This window comes from Ursus americanus, chromosome 35, assembly GCF_024610735.1.
Source record: "Ursus americanus isolate L20-20 chromosome 35, mUrsAme1.1.p, whole genome shotgun sequence".
NCBI lineage: Eukaryota > Metazoa > Chordata > Mammalia > Carnivora > Ursidae > Ursus > Ursus americanus.
The window spans coordinates 17,121,506-17,141,786 of NC_142161.1; the positions used below are offsets into that span (position 1 = coordinate 17,121,506).

Consider the following 20,281-nt stretch of genomic DNA (forward strand, 5'->3'; position numbering starts at 1 on the left):
AGATCCAAGGCAGTTACTGAATTCTCAGAGCACAAATACTATGGACTATAACTAGCTTAGAAAAAATCAGAAGCAGATAGAAGTAAGAAGCTATATTCCTGGTTGGAGTAGATTGTTTAAATTATCATCATCACCATCACCATCATATATTTAGCATGGATGAACAAGTGGGGAAAGAGGGACACTTGACTTGATTTTTCTGTCAAGATGGTAGATGTAGCATGTTGTGGGTTGAGTTGCGTCTCCAAAAAGATATGCTCAAATCCATACCCCAGGTATCTGTGAATGTGATCTTATCTGGAAATAAGGTCATTGAAGATGTAATCAAGTTAAGATGAGGTCATACTGGTTGGGGTGGGGGTAAATCCAATGACTGGTATCCTTATCAGAATGCCATATGAAGATACAGGGAGACACACGAGGAAGAGCATCATGTGAAGACAGAGGCAGAGATCGGAGTGATGCAGCTACAAGCCGAGGAACACCAAGGATTGCTAGGAACCACACCGGAAGCCACAGCGGAGGCTAGGAAGAGACAAGAAAGAATCCTACCCTAGAGCCTTCAGAGGAAGCATTGCTCCACTGACACCTTAATTTTGGAGATCTAGGCTTCAGAACTGTGAGGAAGTAAGTTTCTGTTGTTCGAAGCCCCCAGGTTTGTGGTTATTGGTTATGGCAGCCCTAGCAAATGAATACGCAGTGTATATGGGGTTGGTCTCCATCTATACTAGGAGCCCTTTCGCAAGAGGACTAGAGATCGTTTTTATGCTCAGACTGAGTTTTGTACTGCTTCTTATTCTCTATGGCCTACCACAGAAGAAAATGGAGAAACAGTGTTTCTTACAGCTTGGAGGGACACGTGAGCACACACATCTCAGGCTGGGTTTCCTCAGAAGCAGGCCCTGCGATGAGGATTTGTGCAAGTAACTTCTTTGAGATGATCCAAGGAGGTGCTGATGAAGGAGTGGGGACGTGAGGTAGGCGCGGGACGGAAGCAAATACAGGCCAAGTTGTTGATCAGTTTATACTGTGGGACACTAGGACACATCCCATTGGGGAAGTCTGGGAGGATAACATAGACGACGCCTTAGACTTTTCTCCCCAGAGGAAGGGAGTCGAAGGATAATTACCTGTCTTTTCACCATAGATGCCCCTTTACTTCCTCCAGGAATTCTGTCCTTGCATATGTCCTTGAGTGCATAGCTTGCATTTTTAGATTTTACTTTTTACCTCTGTGAGATCCACCTCTTCATCCTCATTTTTGAATTCCAAAATCATAATGGGAAGGATTTTTTATAGATAAAAACAAATCAAATCGTATGTATTCTCTTCTTTCTGCGATAATGCTGAAACCTTATAACTTACCCTTTTTTATGCATCACTCTGGAAGAAGCCCTCCCCCTAGATTTGCCTCTCCACACACATCCCTGCATGAGAACCCTTCGTGCAGCCTTTGTCCACAATGTGGGCAGCTGTGCATAGTACCTAGGAAGGTTAAGAGAATAGATCTTCAAAAGGTAGCTTTCAGGTCAAATTTAATATATCCCAAGTCTCTGTGAAGCTAGGCAGTGTAATGCTTTTGAGGATTTCAATTTGCAAACACCTTTCTGAGTGGGAAAGCCTATTTAGTTGATCTTTTCAGAAATAAGATTTTCAGGCTTATTTTTAGTTGCTGAGTCAGAATGGCTGCTTTAGAAATGTAGTTTTAAGCCTTGGATTTGATTTGGCAAAGAGAATATATAAAAAAGTTAGAAAAAAATTATGTAATTCTCTAACCAAAGAAATGATGAGTGTGTCCAGTGATAGCACTTCTTTTGGGGTAGGTATTCACACAGAAAGACTCGCCCTGCAAGAACGTGCTGTTCCCCACTCAGCCTTTTGGGCATTGCAAATTTTGCAAAAAATTCCAGGCATGCAGGAGAGAAAAGTTTGATATCACCTCGAACAATAGCAAGTGGCAATGGGACACCTGTCTAATGAACCTGGCTTTCATTCCAGCAGCAGCAATAGCAGCGAAACTTTCAAGGTGCGATGAATTATTATCCGCCATCTGTTTCACAGAATGTTAATTCTTCTCGAACCAAAATTACAGTCCAGCAAATGAGCTCTTCGTGAAGCAACAAGTCATCATTCATATGAGGCTACAGAGAGAACTTGAGCCGGAAATTATTAGTGCAAATGATTTGCCAGAAACAGAGTAGAATCTTATTAAAGACCAGAGAAAATGGTCAATTAGATAATGAGACACAAAATAAGTAGCCAGTGATGGGAAGAGGGGAAAATAGTATCAACAGACGTTAAACTAGAGGATGTTTCTCATTCTGTTCTATCCTTGAGGAAATAATTACTAACTATCTCTATAAAGGCTTCCATGTGGTTCTTGTGCAGGGTGCTACATGAATCGTGACCCGGAGTTGTGAAACATAGAGGTCCAGGTTTTCCTTTGTCTTGAGATTGTAGTGAGATCATTGTGTAGAGGGCGTGCGTCTAAAACCCATTTCCTTATTTGTAGATAATGGGCAATTGAATTTGAGATGACTAGCACATTTTGGGTATATACCATTTTAAAAAAATAATAGATACTTATGTGTAACATAATTCATAAACATACAGTATCTTTTAGAAATTGTACAAAAGCTTTGGCTATGACACTTATTGGGACTACTTTTCCCTACAAGTTGTGGAATTAATATATAGATATATCTTATATAAATAATATATACAGAGAGCATGTTATATTAAACTATAAAGGGTGATTTTAGATGTAATGTATGGTCCACAAAATTCATTTGCAAATAAAGTTCTATTAATTCTCATTTGCTGATGTATTTTGAAATTGCAGATTTTTCAAAGTAGGAAAGTTAACTAATTATCTTATATTTATTATTCTAAGTTGCTAAGTATAATATGCAGTGTATTTAATAGTTTTCTTTCAGCCATTCATTTGGCTGTAAATCTTTGGTGTTTTAAATAAAATTTGTGTCTTTCTTTTAAATCTTCCTGAACTCTGCACACCACTGTTCTATTATGAATGCATAACAAACGTAAAAGGAAATGAAATGGAAAGTTGTCTAGGGTCTGGACTGTAATAATTCCTCCCTGAGAATTAAGATTAAGATTCTGAAAAACTTTGGGGTGGGATAAGTTTGAGCTGAGAAACTGAAGAGTATATGCTGGAGAATATGTGAATGGTTCTCAAGTATAGTTCTGAAAGCCTGATAAGTTCTGAAAGTGATAAATATATACCTAAATCCAAGCCTGTGTCTACTTTATGCATACGTTTATGTCTTATATTTACATCCACATAAATAGCTATCTGTATCGACATATTTACAGTCATTCAAACAATAGACATCACATTAAATGAACTTTATGAATTATATTTTATGTACCTAAAATTTAACAACCCATGAATTCAATACAATTAATTCCAATTTCTTTGATCTTCAGATGACTTCCTAAAATGATGTTTGCTGATGTTGCTTATGATTTTGGTGATAAGCGAGGAAAAGTGTATTTTTCTGGGAAGAATTATCCTCCAACTACTGGGTATTGAAGTTCTTAAGTTTTCTTCATTCTATTCTGAACTGGTGAGATTTTTTTTTCTTGAGGTTTACCAGCTCTTACGTGCATTTGAATGGCGCTGCCTGAAGGGCCAAGAATTTTTTTTTTAAAGTAACATTGTGTGTTTGTTTGCTGATCAGATTATAACATATAATTAATTTCTGAAACATTTGGGGGAGTTAAAATAGAGGAAAATAAGTCATTCATAATTTTATTTTCCAAAAACAGTCATTATTTGGTATATGCCTTTGAAACATAGTTTAAAATTTCTAGATATCATCATTCTAAAATGCAAGCAACTGACTTGAAAATTCAGTTAAAATTCAATTAAACCACACTGACTTTTGCTCCCTCCAGCTGATGTAAGAGCCTGAGCCTTCTTCCATACCACACCATGTTATTTTGGGCATGGCCAAGAGTGATCCTACGGCTTCTAAAACAAGTGTGTGTTCCACACTCCAAGGTCACCTGCGAAATGACTCAGATGATAGTTCTTCAGCTGCCTTGATGTCTTTATCTTCCTTGATAAAATGCCAAGCACATTGTTTTCAGATCCTCCCTAGCCCACAAAACCTTGAGCTGCCAGAATGGACCGAATGTTCTGAGTTTCTCATGTGGCAGAATGTAGTATTGCACTGAATTCCATCCATCTGCTACTTTCTGGGGTCCCCATGCAGAAGTGCTTGGCCCTCATGCCTAATAGAGAATTTACAAAATTGTCTCCTTTGATCAGCATCTGTCATTTTTTAGTGCTCAAACGCAAATGTATGGGGTCTGGGGAGCAACACCATGCTGTTTTCAGCATCTTTTATTTCTTCCCCTCTGTGTCTAGCAGGATGTTTTTCTCTCTGCCGAATAATGTGTGCAAATAGATGCTTCAAGTGGCCCTACGGTACAATCAGATATGCTGTCAAACGTAGGCTCAAGCTGAGATGCCCAAGATATGTTGTTTTAGCTAGAAATGTTTTTTCCTTTGCAGTGGCAGGAAACATCACTCAAATGACCTTAAGCCATTTAAGTAAAAAAAAAAAAAAGGTTTCCTTTTTCCAATTCCAAATTCCAATTCCAATTTCCAAACCTCTCGGTTTGGTTTTTTTCAAGTAGCGGCATGATGAGCATGGGTAGGTAGTCTGGGACACCTCCCCACCAACACTGGCAAAAAAAAAAAAAAAAAAAAAACCCAAAAACAAAACAAAACAAACCTAAACAATTATAGCAAAAGAAGAAAAATCGCCTTGACATTGGCTCTGACAAAAGTCTCAATGAAGATTCGGATTGTCCTGGTTTAGGTCCTGTGCTTAACATGTAATCGTCACTCTAGCCAGAGGATCAATTACTCTGATTGGCTCTAGCTATGTTGGATACTGCATTACAGCTGGGCTGCCTGCTCACCTCAAAGCCTGAAGAGGGGCAGAGAGAGGATTAGGTCCACCAGTAAATAACAAGGACTGAAAAAATTAGAATCAGTGTGAAGGATTGGTTTCCAAAAAGATACTAGACAGACTACCCAAATATCTACTATAATATTCAGATTTTGTTGTGATTGTAGAATGTGCATTCAGGGTTTCAGTCAACTTTATTCATTATCGTATCCTCAGTGTCATGCTATACATTTAAACAACTGTTTTTCACTTAACACTGTATCCTGACTATTTTGCTGTGTGATTAAATGTATTTTCCCAACCTGATTTTAGTGGCTCTACAGCATTCTGTTATTTAGATATACCATTATTTATTTAACCAGTACTTAATGTTGAATATTCTCTTGCTTGAATCTGAAGTCTTCCTAAGAGCAAAGCAGTTATCCTGAGAGTTACTACATCACTTAGCTTGTTCTTTCTAGGGTTTCCTTCTCAGCCTTCTTGGAGTTGGGAGAGCTAGGTGAAGCAAAGTCAATGCATTAAACATTAACATTTAGTGTATCACCTAGAAAAACTCCCTGTGTTTCTCTTCTACGCATACAATACTCTGACATCAGATGTGTGGGTTTTTTCCCCACCACACCAACCAATTCTTTGACACCAACTGGGCATCCCGCAATTTAACTCAATTCTGATACTAACAGTGGTGAGTGCACACCCACAGGTTAAGGGCTCAGTGCCACAAGACTATCTCCACTTGAGATGCCATTCACAATAGTAGGTCCCCAGGTTACCCATAACTCACATCCAACTTGGCTACAAATCAGAGATTCCGATGACCCTCTATTTGGATTTGACCATTTGCTAGAAGAACGCACCTAAACATATCTCCCCAAAACCCAGTATCACTGGCATTTTTACAGAAACATCATTAAGTAGGCATGATCAATTATAAACTCCATTTCTAGCCTGTCTCCCCACTCTAGAGAATGTGAGGGTGGGGGCTGAAAATTTCACCTTCTAACTTGGTTTTTCTGGTGATCAACCCCCATTCAGGATCCTGGGGAGAGTCACCATTAGAAAAAAAAGATGTTCCCATCACCAAGGAAATTCTGAGGGGTTTAGGAGGTTGGTGTCAAATGCTCCTATCACTCAGGAAATGACGAAGGTTTTAGGAGCTCTGTGTCAGGAACCAGGGCCAGAGACCAATATATATATATTTTTTGGTTATTTCACATTTATTCACACTGATTTGGACCTATCTAGAAAAGAAACAACAGGTCTGCGCTACCAAAGGAGTTCTGAACGTGCTGGCCCTGCTCAATCCTGTTTGGACATCTAGACTAGCCCCCTATGATCCTATACTTCGTGTTTAGCATAACCTTTCCTAAATCATGCCCAGGTCTTAAGTCGAAGTAACATTTGGGGCTCTGCCCTGATTCTGGATCACTTTGTTTGCAATTGTATCTTCTAATTTTAATTTGTTAAAATGAGAAGTGGTGCCACTGTCTGGGCTCCTTTCAGCCCAGGAGCCCAAGACCACAAATGCTTTGGGGTCTTCTCCTTTTTATAGCACTCTTTCCCCCTAAAGTCTTGCCAACTATGTGAAACTATTGTGGTTTTACTAACCAACCTTGGTATCCATCCTTTAATATAGATTTCTCTTTTGTTCAGTGCTTCCCAGCCAAAAGAAAACATGAATGTTCCTTGAGTAATTCACTTTGAAAGTTTCCTTGCATTTCCTTATAAAATCGTATTAAATCGCTGCAGCCTCATCCAAAAGTTCTCTGTGTCCCCATTCCTAAGATGTAAACTGAGAATAATACTACTTACCTCACAGGCCTGCTATCAGCTTAAATGCATTTACAATATTGCCTGCCACATACCAAGTGTTCAATAAATATCAGTTAAATAGTTATTACTATTATTGCTATACTGCTCTTCTAAGAGTGGTTTTTATATTTTAGTGTGAAGACACTGGGCTTAATAAATGGGAGGGGCTATCTTTCTGAAAATAAAATCTATAGGCTATCAAAGACAAATTATTGCCTTTTGTAATAACAACTTACATAGGAAATTTGATTTGCTTCAGTATGTTCTGCACAATCGTCATTCTAGTTTTCATGATGTTGACCTCTTCTGTGTCTTGACTGTTCTGTATGTGCGTACTTTCAAGGGAGCCAGCTCTCTCTGTCACAGTTGCTGTTCGGTTTTTCTAATGGTGGGAGGGATGTTTTAAAATCCTTTGATAGTCCTTGTTGGAGATGGATTCCCCATTGTGTGACCATCATGAGCTTTTCTGTTGTTAAAGGATAAACTGACCCATATTAAAATTTTTTAGACTTATTTGAGTAAAAGTTGATTCAAATCAGGCAACATCAAATCTAGCAGAGAGAAAGTAGCTCTCAGGAGCTCTAGAATATGAAAGACTTTTAGAGGCAGAAGGGGATGGGAACAAGGAATTTATCCTAGGCAAAAAAAAAAAAAAAAGTTATTACAAGAATCCTTTCATTTGGTTATTACAAGGCAGGGGTCTATCAGGCAGATTCTTTAACTCGTGTTGATCAGGAGATTCCTGATTGACTGGTTTAAGATTCCATTTCTGGGAGAGCCAAAACTGTAAGTCTTGGTTTTGGTGACGTGGTGCTCAGCATAAGTGACTCCATTTTGGGCCTGTTGTTTGTTTAACACTATGTAATACCATTAAACTTGAAAGCTGGAGCTGATAAGCCCTGCTGTCTTTATATTCAGTTTATGTTCAATATCTTTCAGTCTTCTAAAGCACTGCATAATAATAATAATATATTTTCACCAGATTAGGAGGCCGTCACTGACTGGGTAGTTGACAAGAGGCAGAAGAACAAGGCCAGAAGTCAAGGATCCAGAGATGCTTCCCACCTCATGAAGAAGTCACAGAACAAAGCAATGGTCACTTGGAGTGATGGACCCAATGTGGATACAGTTGTGGAAACGATAGAGACAATTCCATATGTCCCCTGTGAGGAAACGCTTCTCTTCTTAAAGGTGAGCTCAAGGACAGAGGTCCTGTCTTAACACCTTCATATCTTTGGTGCCTAACTGTGATCAAATACCTCCTTTTGACCTGGCTCTGTGGCAGGGGCTTACCTGTTCTCACTGAATTCCCATCAGCCTGAGAGGTAGGCAGCACTGGACTCCCTGAAGAGCCAGAGGGAGAGAAGCTCTAAGTGGTCACATAGAAAGTGGCAGAATGAGAAGACACGTTCAGGTCTGTTTGACCACAATGCCTTGACAGGTGTGTGGCAGGTCAGCTCTATGGGCTCTGGAGCTAGGCTGCCTGAGCTGAAGTCCTGACTCTGTCATTCACTAGCTGTGTGACCTTTGGCCAGTCACTTCATCTTTCTGCTTCTCCGTCCCCAAGGTGTAAAATGGCGATGATGACAATACTTGCCTCATAGGGCTGTTACCAGCTTAAAGAAGTTGCCAGTATTACGTGGAAGATACCAACGGTTCAAGAACGATTAGCTAAAATAACTATTATTATTATGATTATTACAATACTGTCCTTCTCTAAGAGTGGCTTTCATATTTTAGTCTGAGGACACTGGGCTTAATAAATGGGAGAGAACTAGAACTCTGAAAACAGAACACGCAGACTATCAAAGATAAAATTACTGCTTGGCCTCCCTTATTAGCCCTTCGTATCTTTCCTTTTATAATGTTTGAGTCTTGCTCTGGCTCAATTTGAGTCTTTCCCTAGAAAGAGGCAGAATGCACTAAAATTCTACCTGGGTAATAGTTTCAACACTAAACAGTATGTCTGTCTATAGGAAATCATAAAAATTCATGGAAAATTTCATTTTAAGAGTATAACTGATCCAACAAAGGAAATGCACAGCAGTGATACCCATTTGCTAACTTTTTTTTGGATTTCTGTTTCCCATGATAAAGATATAATTCTAAATATTAATCCATTAAGATTTTCATTTTATAAAATGCTGAATAAATTATGTATTTTCTATACAGAGAAGCTCATGGAATCCAATACAACTAATTTAATTTTTTTTCCTTAAGTAATGGTTGGATAAGTATTAATGAAAATGTTCTTTCCTTTAGGCAAAGGAAGAATTTATACTTACTGTAAGTTTTTGCTTGACCAAATTCATTTTGTCCCTCTAGTTCACTACTCAGTGCTAAATCTAGAGACACATGGTGTTGATCATTTCTTTAAGGGTTTACAACTGTTCTGTGGGCGTGGTTGGGTATTAAGAGAATGTGGGGGCAGTGAGATGGGTTGCTATATTTTACATATTTTGTTTCTTTCATTTGAAAAACATTTTTAGAAGTGCACAGATATTTTGTACTTTTAAAAGACATGAAAAGTATTCTTTATATCCAGAAAAAGTACGTTGGGAAAAGTCATAACCAGGTGTTGCTTTTTAAAATGGGTTTTAGAAATTTCCTTGTGGCTCCATATTTTTCCACTCCAAAGTTACTCTTTTTCCTCCTGGAAGAAAGGAAATCGATATGCACAGTCCATACTTAATGGGTGGGATGTTAGACTCTACCTCTTTGTGGAATACCTACACAAGTATTTGGAATTTTTCTGCTGGGGAAAGTTGTCTATTTTCTCCAGCTTATTTATTTATGCAATCATTTATTTGTGTCAGTGTGGATTCATGAGTACTCACGGGTGTTTATTTTACACTTTGAGTTATAATTCAGTATTTATTAATTTTGTTGCTTCTATGGTTCTAGCTTTGTTGCTCAGAGTTCCACTGGGGGTTCTTTCAGTTGCTCCTGGATCCTTTGACTTACCTCCATCATTTTTTAAAGCACCTCCTTAACTTTCTGATACTACGAGAGGCCCCAGGCTCATCTCATATTTTTCTTGCCACAGTCCTAGAATCAACCATTTTATTGAAGGATGATATTTAAAACCAAGATCTGGGTGCTGGGTATCCTCTTCCATACTGGGCTCTCTCAGCTGAAAGAATAAGGACTTATATGTATGTATTCTAACTAATGTATATACACTTATCTAAAAATGCTTGTGTCTGTGATGAACTACATATGATATAGTTCATCTAATGAGTTCATTCTGATATCTCCAACTCTAATCCATTACTGCATGGATCATTCTAGCTCTCTTCCCTTGCTTACTTCTCAGTCCCCCTTCCACCATCTGCCATCCATTTACCTAATTGTTTAATTCCAGTGTACATGTACAGGGCTTTCAGAATTGTTAACCCATATTCCAATGGGAAAAAGGTTTCATCAACTAGAGCTTATGTACAATTCCTATTGCCTTTAGTCTTACAGACTCCATTTATTTCCAGAGTTACTTGGGTCAGCATCTTACTCCCCTACCCACTTCAGCGAGGTGGTTTCATATGTTTGTAACATGTTTAGATACTTTTGTCTATCCTGTATTTTCTGTTGGGATCCTATGACCTCCTAAATTGATTTTTAAAAAGTTTATACATTGAGCTCTTTGTGCCATACAGTTCTATGGGCCTTGTCAAATGCTTTAATGTCCTGTATTCACCATTACAGTATCAATACAGAACAGCTCTGCCACCCTAAAAATAATCGCCGGTGCTTTACCTATTCAGTCACCCTTGCCCACAGGTCCTCGGCAACCACTGATCTGTTTACTGTTCCTAAAATTTCGCCTTCTTCGGGCTGTCATATAATTGGAATCACACAGTATAGCTTTTTCAGACTGGCTTTTTTCACTTATTAGTATGCATTTAAACTTCATCCATGTCTTTTTGTGACTTGATAGCTCTTTTCATTGTGGAATAACCTTCCATTTTATGCATATATCACAGTTTATCTAATGGAAGGCACCTTGGTTCTTCCAGTTTTTGTCGATTATGAATAAAGCTGCTATTAACATTCATATCAGTTTTTGCGTGGACATAGGCTTTCAGACCAGTTGGGAAAATTCCTAGAAGCGCAATTGTTGAATTGTATGGTAAAACGACACTGAGTTTTATAAGAAACTGTCCAACTGTCTTCCAAACTGGCGGTGCCATTTTGCATTCCCATCAACAATGAATGAAAGATCCTTTTGCTCAACATCCTTATCAGTTTTTGGTATTGTCAGTTTCTGGGTTTAGTCATTCTAAAAGGTGTTCAGTGGTATCATATTATTGTTTTAATTTGAAATTCCCTAATGACAAATGAAGCTGAGGGTCACTCACGTGCTATTTGCCATCTGTATATCTTCTTTGAGGAGATGTCTGTTCAGATCTTGTGTCCATATTTTTTCATTGAGGCGTTTAAAGTTTTTTTGTTGTCGACTTTTAAGAGTTCTTTGTATATTTTGGATACACGTTCTTAATCAAATATGTGTTTTGTAAATATTTTCTCCTTGCTTGTGGCCTGTCTTTTCATTCGCTCAGGAGTGTCTTTCTCTCCCAGAGGAACAAACTTTTAATTTTTATGAAGCCCCGCTTATCAACTTTTTCTTTTGTTGATCATGCTATTGCTGTTGTGTTTAAAAACCCATCACCAAACCTAACATCGCACAGTTTCCCTGTTTTCTTCAAGAAGTTTTGTAGCTTTGCATTTTGCATATAGGCTTATTATACATTTTGAGTTAATTTTTGTGTAAAGTGTAAGATCCATGTCTAGGTTTATTTATTTATTTTTTACACAGGGATATCCAGTTATTCTGGTACCACTTATTGAAAAGACTATTCCTTTTCTATTGAATTGTCTTTGCTCCTCTGTCAAAGTTTAGTTGACTATATTTGTATGGGTTTCATCTGGGCTCTTTCTTATGTTCCACTGTTTAATGTATCCTTTTGCCAAGACCATGCTATTTTGATTGCTGTAGCCTTATAATAAGTCTTGAAATAGAGTAGTGTTAGTCCTCCAACGTTGTTCTTATTTTTCTTCAATATTGTGTTGGTTGTTCTAGGTCTTTTGCCTTTCCATATAGAATCAACTTTTTGATATTTATAAAACAGCTTGCTGGGATTTTGGTTGGGATTGCATTATGTCTTTAGATTAAGTTGGGAAGAATTGATTTCTTAATTTGCAACATTGAATCTTCAAATCTGTGAACATGCATTATTGCTCCATTTATTTAGATCATTTTTTTAATCGCTGTTTCATAGTTTTTTGTATATAGGTCGTACACATACTTTGTTAAATTTGATCCTAAATATTTCATTTTTGGGAGTGCTATTATAAATGGTATTGTCTTACTGATTTCAAATTCCAGTTGTTTATTGCTGGCATACATATAGGAAAACAGTTGACTTTTGTGCATTAATTTCATATTCTGTGGCTTTTTATTCACTCTTTTAGATTTTCTACAAAAAATTCTCATTATCTATGAATAGAGACAGTTTTATTTCTTTCCTTTCAATCTGTATACCTTTGATTTTCTTTTCTTATTTTATTCCACTGATTAGTACTTACAGTACATTAAACTGGAATGATGAAGAGAAATCCTTGTCTTGTTCCCAGTCTGGGGGGAGGGCAAATGATCAGTATTGAATTCACCACTAAATATTATGTTAACTTATGTTTTTTGTAGATGTTATCAAGTTGAGGAAGTTCCCTTTTATTCCTAGTTTGCTGAACGCTTTTTAAAAAATTGTTCATGGGGGAGGGGTGCATGGGTGGCTCAGTTAAGCATCTGACTGTTGATTTCTGCTCAGGTTATAATCTCAGGGTCATGGGTGTGAGCTCCCCTTGGGCTCCACACTCAGTGAAAAGTCTGCTTGTTCCTCTCCCTCTGCTCCCCCCTTCACCCTCTCTCTCAAATGAAGAAATAATAAAATCTTAAAAAGATTGTTAATGGGTGTTGAATTTTGTTAAGTGCTTTTTCTGTGTCAGAATGATTGTATGATTTGGCTTCTGAAGTGTGTTGATTTGGTGGATTATACTAATTGATTTTTGAGTGTCGAACGGGACTTGTCTGTTTGGAATAAATACTAGTTGGTCTTGGCGTAGAGTTCTTTTTGTACATTGTCAGATTCAATTTGGTAATATTTTGTTGAGGATTTTTGTATCCATATCGGTGTGTAGTTTTTGTTTCTTGTAATATCTTTATCTCCTTTTTGGTATTAAAGTAATGCTTTAGGGGCGCCTGGGTGGCTCAGTCGTTAAGCGTCTGCCTTCAGCTCAGGGCGTGATCCCAGTGTTCTGGGATCGAGCCCCACATCAGGCTCCTATGCTGGGAGCCTGCTTCTCCCTCTCCCACTCCCCCTGCTTGGTGTTTCCTCTCTCGCTGGCTGTCTCTCTCTCTCTCTCTCTCTCTCTCTGTCAAATAAATAAATAAAATCTTAAAAAAATAAAGTAATGCTTTAGCATGAATGGAGAAACATTCCCTTTGCTTCTATTTTCTTCAGGAGATCAGAGTCATATCAGAATCTGGATCTGTTGCTTGCTTTGTCTCCTCAGGCTATTTCTTCTTCCTTTTTGGTGTGGCTTGGAATTTTTCTTGGAAGCTATTTATGTTGTATTGGAGAAGAGGAACTGAGGGAAACAGGCTCCTACTGTGAGGATTTATGTCAATATGGAACCGGGCTGTATTTGTTGTTGCTAAAGATTCCAGACACTTTAAATTCCTCTGGTACCCTTGTTTCTTGTCTCCTCTTGACTTTCCCTAAGTACTTCTCCTCAGAAAAAATCCGTGTCTGTAGTTCTTCAGCTGTCAGCCACTGTTACTACACTGGAGTCTCATTGGTGTGGGGATAGTTAGTGAGCCTGTGTCTATGGCCTGGGATCTTCACAAGTTTTTTTTTTTGTTTGTTTGTTTGTTTTTAAATAGCTTCTCCCCTCTTTCCTATCTCCTTTAGGTGAGACAGAGAGGCTAGTTGGGGCTGGAGTTCTAGGGCTCTGAAAAAAACCCTGAAAAAGTCTTTTCTTCTGGAAAGTAGGCTTTGGTTATACAGAAGACCCTGGGCGTATTTCACAAGGATTCCTTTTTTTCCCATGCCAGAGAGACACAAGGGAATTTTCAAATTCTTTAAAATGACTATGTAAATATTCCTACAAGTTTATAGCTCCAGTGGCTTCTGCTCTGGATAGGGGAGATTTGGGCTGTGACTTTGAATTTGTGTTTCTTCAGATTTGGGAGCAGTGGTTTGCCCTGCAAACTCAGTTCTTTCGTGGGTTCTAAAAAGTCATTGGGTTTCAGTTTGTTCAGCTTTTTCTTGTTGTAAGAATGGGGTAAAGAATTCCAAGCTCTTCACATGTCATAGCTGAAACTGTCAGTCCATTTTTAAATGACCTATTTATTTTATTCTATTCATATCTAATCTGTTGCATAGGGCATGGCATATCTCTTCTATGTTTCTCCCTTTTTTTCTCCCATCACTTCCAACTCCCCAACACTGCATGTACACATACTGTACTTGTCCCCCGTGGACATCTGTGTTTTCTTTTGTTTTTTGTTGTTTTTTTTTTTTATTTTTTCTTTTCTTTGTTTTTATTATCTAGTAGTTTTACAGTTTCTTCTTAATTGAATCTTTGATTCATCTTGAATTTACTTTGGTGGAAGGAGTGAGATATCCATCGCTTTTTGTTTTTGACCAAATGCCAGGCTATTTTCTGGATAAGTCTATCTTTTCTCCAGTGATATAAAATAATATCTGTTTTGTATACTAAATTTAAAAATATATTTGATATATCTCTGGACTCTCAGATTTATTTCATTGATCTGCCAGATTACTCCTGTACCAGTACCAATTTATGTAAGTTTCATAACTTGGTGAGTTACTTAGAAACATGATATTTTAAAAATGTAATGCATTCATGGTATAGTTTATTTTAAGAAGAATTGATGTCTTTATAATATTTATTTTACCTCTCTAAGATCAGATTTCTTTTCATTTATTCACCTTACATTGTATTGCTTGGTAGAAATATTTAAAGTTTTTTTTCTCATAGATCCAACATATTTTTTTACATTTATTTTAACTATTTCATCTGTTCATTATGTTTTCTTAGCAGTTTTTATTTCTACATAGGAAAGCAATTGATTTGGGGACATTATTTTGTAACAAGAGATTTTACTGAATTATCTCATTGTATCTAATAGTTTTTAGTTGTCTCTCTTGGGTTTATGATTATATAACCATATCATTTTCAAATAATGATAATTTTGCCTTCTATTTTTTGCCTTGTTTATTTCTCTTGCCTAATGACAATGGCCAATCTTTTTTAGAACAATTTTAACTAATAGAACACTCTTCATTGTAATAGACTTTTCTCTTTTAACCATAATTTCTTCATTGTCTTGTTAAATTGTAAAGTCCTTGGGGTAGAGACCTTTTATTCCTAATGCCTAACAGAATATTGGCCTAGAGTAGGTACTTAATAGATAGTTGTAGAATGACTTAGGCAGAGTAAGGTGAACTAAGCTGAGCTGAGGTCAGTAGACAGATACCCAGATATGTTAGCCTATGTAAAGTGAGTATTGTTGAATGTCAGAGATAGCGAAAGTGCCTCTTCATCAGACCCATGAAGTCTGGTTTGAGCCCCACAGCTAGAACCTATGATTTTTTACTACAATTGAACTATATCCTTTAGGTCTGTTTCAGGTCAGTTGAAGGAAGAGAACACTCCTGCCCATGGTCCATCTTTTAGGCACAACTAACTGCCCTGGAAGACAGAGCTTTAAATTTGTAAAAGCTGGTATATACAGAGAAGTTGCAGAAGAGAAGTGGGAGTGCTTCGTAGATTCTACACAGCCATCCTGCAGCACAAGACCCCCCGCATTTTCAGAATCAGGAGGAACTTTCCCTGGTTCCTGGGGACTCCAACAGTGGTCTTGGATTGCAGGTAGAAAGAGGAAAGCAGGAGCTTGGCTTGCCGGTGCCTGATAAGCGTCTAGACTCTGAAGGATGCAGAGAAGTAGCTGTATATCCAGGGCAGCTCTGAGAGCTCCATCAGCGGGGCCTGCCTGGAACATGGTCAGGGGAACAGAATTGTCAGCAATGGGAACATGAAAAAGACTCCTGGTTAGAATGGAACCACAGTGAGAACAGCAAGTGCCGTAAATAAACCAAAGACACCTGGATTCTTGGGTTATGAGCAGGGCCGAGTAGTCGCAGTTTAATGGGCTGTCAAATAAATGGACAAACTTGAAACCCAAAGGCTTTGGCTTGTGGCCTGATGGGCAAGTGTCTCTGGCTCCATAGTGGCTCCTGTAACCCCCAAATGGCAGTCCAAAAATAGTGCTCTCCTTTTCAACTCTGTTCCAGTAAGTCCTTTATCATGCATCTCTATTTCAGAGAAGATTGCTTCTAACTTTTCCATTAGAAAAATGAATATTATGATGGATTTCATTTTTCCATTGAAGTTAATTGGCCATGGGCAATAATACTAAGCACTGCATCTAGTGGAAAGAAAAGCAGAGAGATGTTGTTCACAAATTGCTGTGGGGAAGCAGAGATCACGGTTCATTTGAGGAACTGAGGCTTCTGATGAGCTGTGCTACTTGAGGCAGACAGGATGCTTCTCAGTGCCTAGCAACTTATTCCCAAATGGGTTTTGTGCCTTTGTTCTTTCACTCATTAATCCATTCAATTCTTTCTGAGTGTATATCAGATGGAAGGTATATTATGCACAGAACTATAGATTCAAAGATGAACAGACGGTCTTCCAGGCTAGTGTGGATAAGGTGTCACTGTCCTGTCTTTATATAGTATATAAATATAATTTTAGTCATGAACCTCTATGGAAAGGTTAAGGAAGCGATGATTCCTCTCTCCAAGAAAAAGCCCTGATTTTTCATACAATTCCAGGGAATGCCCAGCCACCTGACACGTGTCCATGGAGGCCCTCAGGTTGGATCTCCCACCAAGAATGCAATGGACCTCAGGATCAATGGCAAAAGACTGTGAGCTTCATGCGTCAAGGTACCGAACGCTATGTTCTCTAACCAAGTTCTTCTTTGACATCCTATACACTTTTATAACCCATTTGTCCCTCTTCCTGTTTTAATCTGAAATCTTAACTATTTCCCCTCCTTATGGTAGTATGGTATCACTGAACACTAGTGAGGGCTTGACTGAGGATGGAGGCAGCATTTGGAAATACTGCCCACTGGCAGTGTGTGTTTCTACAGCAGCTCCCACCCCCAGGAGCTGGAAGAGATTTTGGTTGGATTGAGCCACAGTCTTACCTAGGATCCCACAGCTTGTTAATGGTAGAGTCAGAATTCCTGATTCCCAGGTCTGCGCCCTAGCACTGGTTCATTCGAGACACTGACTCCATCTCTAGTTCTATCTTCTGAACTGAAAACTCCATGTAAGATTTAACAAGCACTTTTCCTCAAGGGTTTTAAGAATCTGTTTGCCAAATGTGTTAGAGACAAAGATGGGGCAAGTGGGGTATTTTCCTGATTAAAAAGAATAAGTTAATACTGTGCCACCCCATCACATACACAGTTTTAAAGGCCAAAAAAAAGAGAAGGATTTCAAAAGAAGCATTTTCATCGTAAGAGATAAAACAAAACTTTTTTTGGTAATCCCCTGATATAGACAATAAATAAATTTTTAAAAAGACATTTTTCTGGACAAAGCTTTTTTTTCCTATGGTGTAGGACACTAGTGTTGTCCAAGTAGAAAAAAAATGTGGAAGTCAGGAAATGAAATGTTGACAGACTCACAACCTCAGGGGCCAAATGGTACTATAATGATTTCTCACATTCTTTAACTTTCAAAAGACCCTAGAGATTGCTTTTGTTGCATATTTCATGGAGTCATCTGTCTTTTTTACCAGAGCTAGTATATGTTCAAAACTTTAAATAAATTTTTTCCCTGTGTCAAAGGACCAAAACTTCACCCACTGTAGTCTAGTAGGAAATTCACAGGGTTCACAATGGAAGGAAGAGTCTTGGTATAGCCTGGAAGCCAGGTGCATCTGCTGCTATGGAAACAGCCCCAGGTAGGCATTTCTTGTTATATGTGTTTTCCTACCTCAGCCAAGAATAATCAATGCGATAAATCATCTTAAATGACACACTCTTTTTAGGCATACTCCTTTGGATTTGCTGATATGGTGTCATTTAAATGACACCATAAGGAGAAAGTCTTCCTTCAAATCTATATTTTGCTGTTTGAGAGTAAGAGTGAAGGGCAGGACATGAAGGAACAGTGCTTTGCCTGGGGAAAAGCACTATGAAAAGTATGTGAAAGAAACGGTTTAAGCTTCAAGGTCTAAATACAACTACCAGCCGAGATATATATAAAGCAAGTGCAAGGATATTTGAATATAAAGCACACAGGGCTTGATATAGGGAAAGCATTCAATATAGACAATTGTTTTCTACTAATACTCCTACTCCTGCTTTTCAAATCAGATTTATAAAAAGCACCTGTCATAATTCATATCCATCAAAATGGAAATGCTTCTGAAGCTATTTTCACATCTATGGTGAAAGGTACCTCAATTTCCAAAAGAATACATGTCATCCTAGTAAGAACACAAGAGTAGAGAAACCCCTAGTTTTAGGTAAACCTACCAGCAACATTTTTCCAAGTTTTTGGAGCCTATTGATAGCATCTCTAGGGAGGATTATTAATATTCAGGGTTAGGAGTAAGTATACCTGTTTCTCAGGAGTTGATCTGGAGAATTAGGTTTGGAATAGAGAATAATCTAGGTGCTGTTGGTGTTTTCGATGACAGTAATCGTGGTAATGGCCAAGTAGGGAGAGTGCCTGGAAATAATCAATAGTTCTCAAGTTTGTGTGTATGAGATGTATTTGGTATGCTTGCTAAAAATGTAAATTTCTAGAAGCTGGCTCCCAATGATTTTGGTTGAAAAAGTAGAGTGTGGGGACTGGGAAGCTTTGTGAAGAAGTCCCCCATCTGACTCTGATGAGCTAATCTGTATTTCACACTGTGAAATGCTGGAGATCCTGTTTTGGCACTGACATGTATGCTAATACTTCTAGATTCCATCCTGGATAATAATAATAACAACGTATAAAATACGCTCATTCTGTATCCCTGGGTAGTTGTGGTATTCTTTTTTAAGTCACAATATATCAACATGTTTGATTTAAAAGTAAGCAAAACAAAACACGACATTTATTAAAAAATTCAAATGGTACAACTACAACATGACAATTTATATTATAACATTTTGGTGTGGTGTGAAAATGCAGAAAAAATTTTTACACACATAAAGATGATCAATTTTCAAAACATAGCTCATTAGTATCTAACTGTTCATGATTCTGAGGTTATTTACGGGCTGCAACCAATAGTCTCCTACTCTATATCGTCAACTCCTCAACTAATTTAGTCTGTATTACAAACCAACCTCAGAATCAACATTCTTTCAACAAAATATAAGAACATAATGCTCTTAATCAGTAATAGGATGACAGAACTTAAAGACAGTTTTCACATAGAAGTCACATAATGTATTGACAGAAAAACTACTAGATTAATGGTACACTGCCTATCATATCACCCCAAAGATGACAAATACCTTCTTTCCACACTTAGGCCGACATCATTCAACACTCTTCTCAGCTAAATCACGTGCTGACTCAGAATCCTTTTCAACGTAAGTAGTCACTCATCTGTCAGAGTTGGCTTGAAAATGAAATTATATTTTCTATACCTGCCCCCAAAAGCACCTCTCCCTATCACATACACACATTCCACCTCTTCCACGCCTTCCCCCAAGCTTTCAAAAACAAGTCATCGGTATAATTCATAATGAAGTAAAGTCTTGGTAGAAAACCCCATTTTGCCATACATTAAATTAAGAGCAAGGTTTCCATGTCTTTTTTTTTTTTTTCTGCTTTTCTAGAGATTCTCCCAAGAGTGTCATGTTTGTTCATTAACTTGCAGTAGGTAGTTTATATCAAGTAGACAGTGATTCCAGTGCATATATTCAAATTCATCAAAGTACTGAGGAATCAAAAAGCCTACCTTTCTCTTTGAAGTTTCAATTTAAAATAAACCAACCAATGAAAAACCTTGATTGTTTTAGGAAAGCATCATATGTCTCAATTTAACCATTTTTAATGCTTAGCCAATGTCTTGGTCTGTTCAGTTTGCTGTAAGAAAAGTACCACAGACTGGGTGGATTAAACAACAGAAATATATTTCTCACAGTTCTGGAGACTGGGAAGTCCAAGATCAGAGCATGGGCGGATTCATTGTATAATGAAGGCCTACTTCCTGTTTCATAGATGACCTTCTTCCTGTATCCTCACATGGCAGAGGAACAAAGGAGCCCTCTGGGGTCTCTTTTATAAGGGTACTCATTCATGAGGACTCTGCCCTCATAACCTAATCACCCCAAAGGCCTCACCTCACCTGCAAATATGAACACGTTAAGGACTAGGTTTCAACATATGAATTTTTGAGGGGATATAGGTATTTAG

The 20,281-nt window shown here is 38.0% G+C and overlaps 1 long non-coding RNA gene across 1 annotated transcript; it reads left to right on the plus strand.

Moving 5' to 3' along the window:
• Positions 1–3,468: 3,468 nt before the first annotated feature.
• On the plus strand, positions 3,469–16,793 carry LOC148107121 (uncharacterized). The gene is made up of 3 exons (XR_015723013.1): positions 3,469–3,590; positions 7,741–7,949; positions 16,679–16,793. It is a non-coding gene; the product is annotated as an uncharacterized LOC148107121 (long non-coding RNA).
• The last annotated feature ends 3,488 nt before the right edge of the window (positions 16,794–20,281 follow it).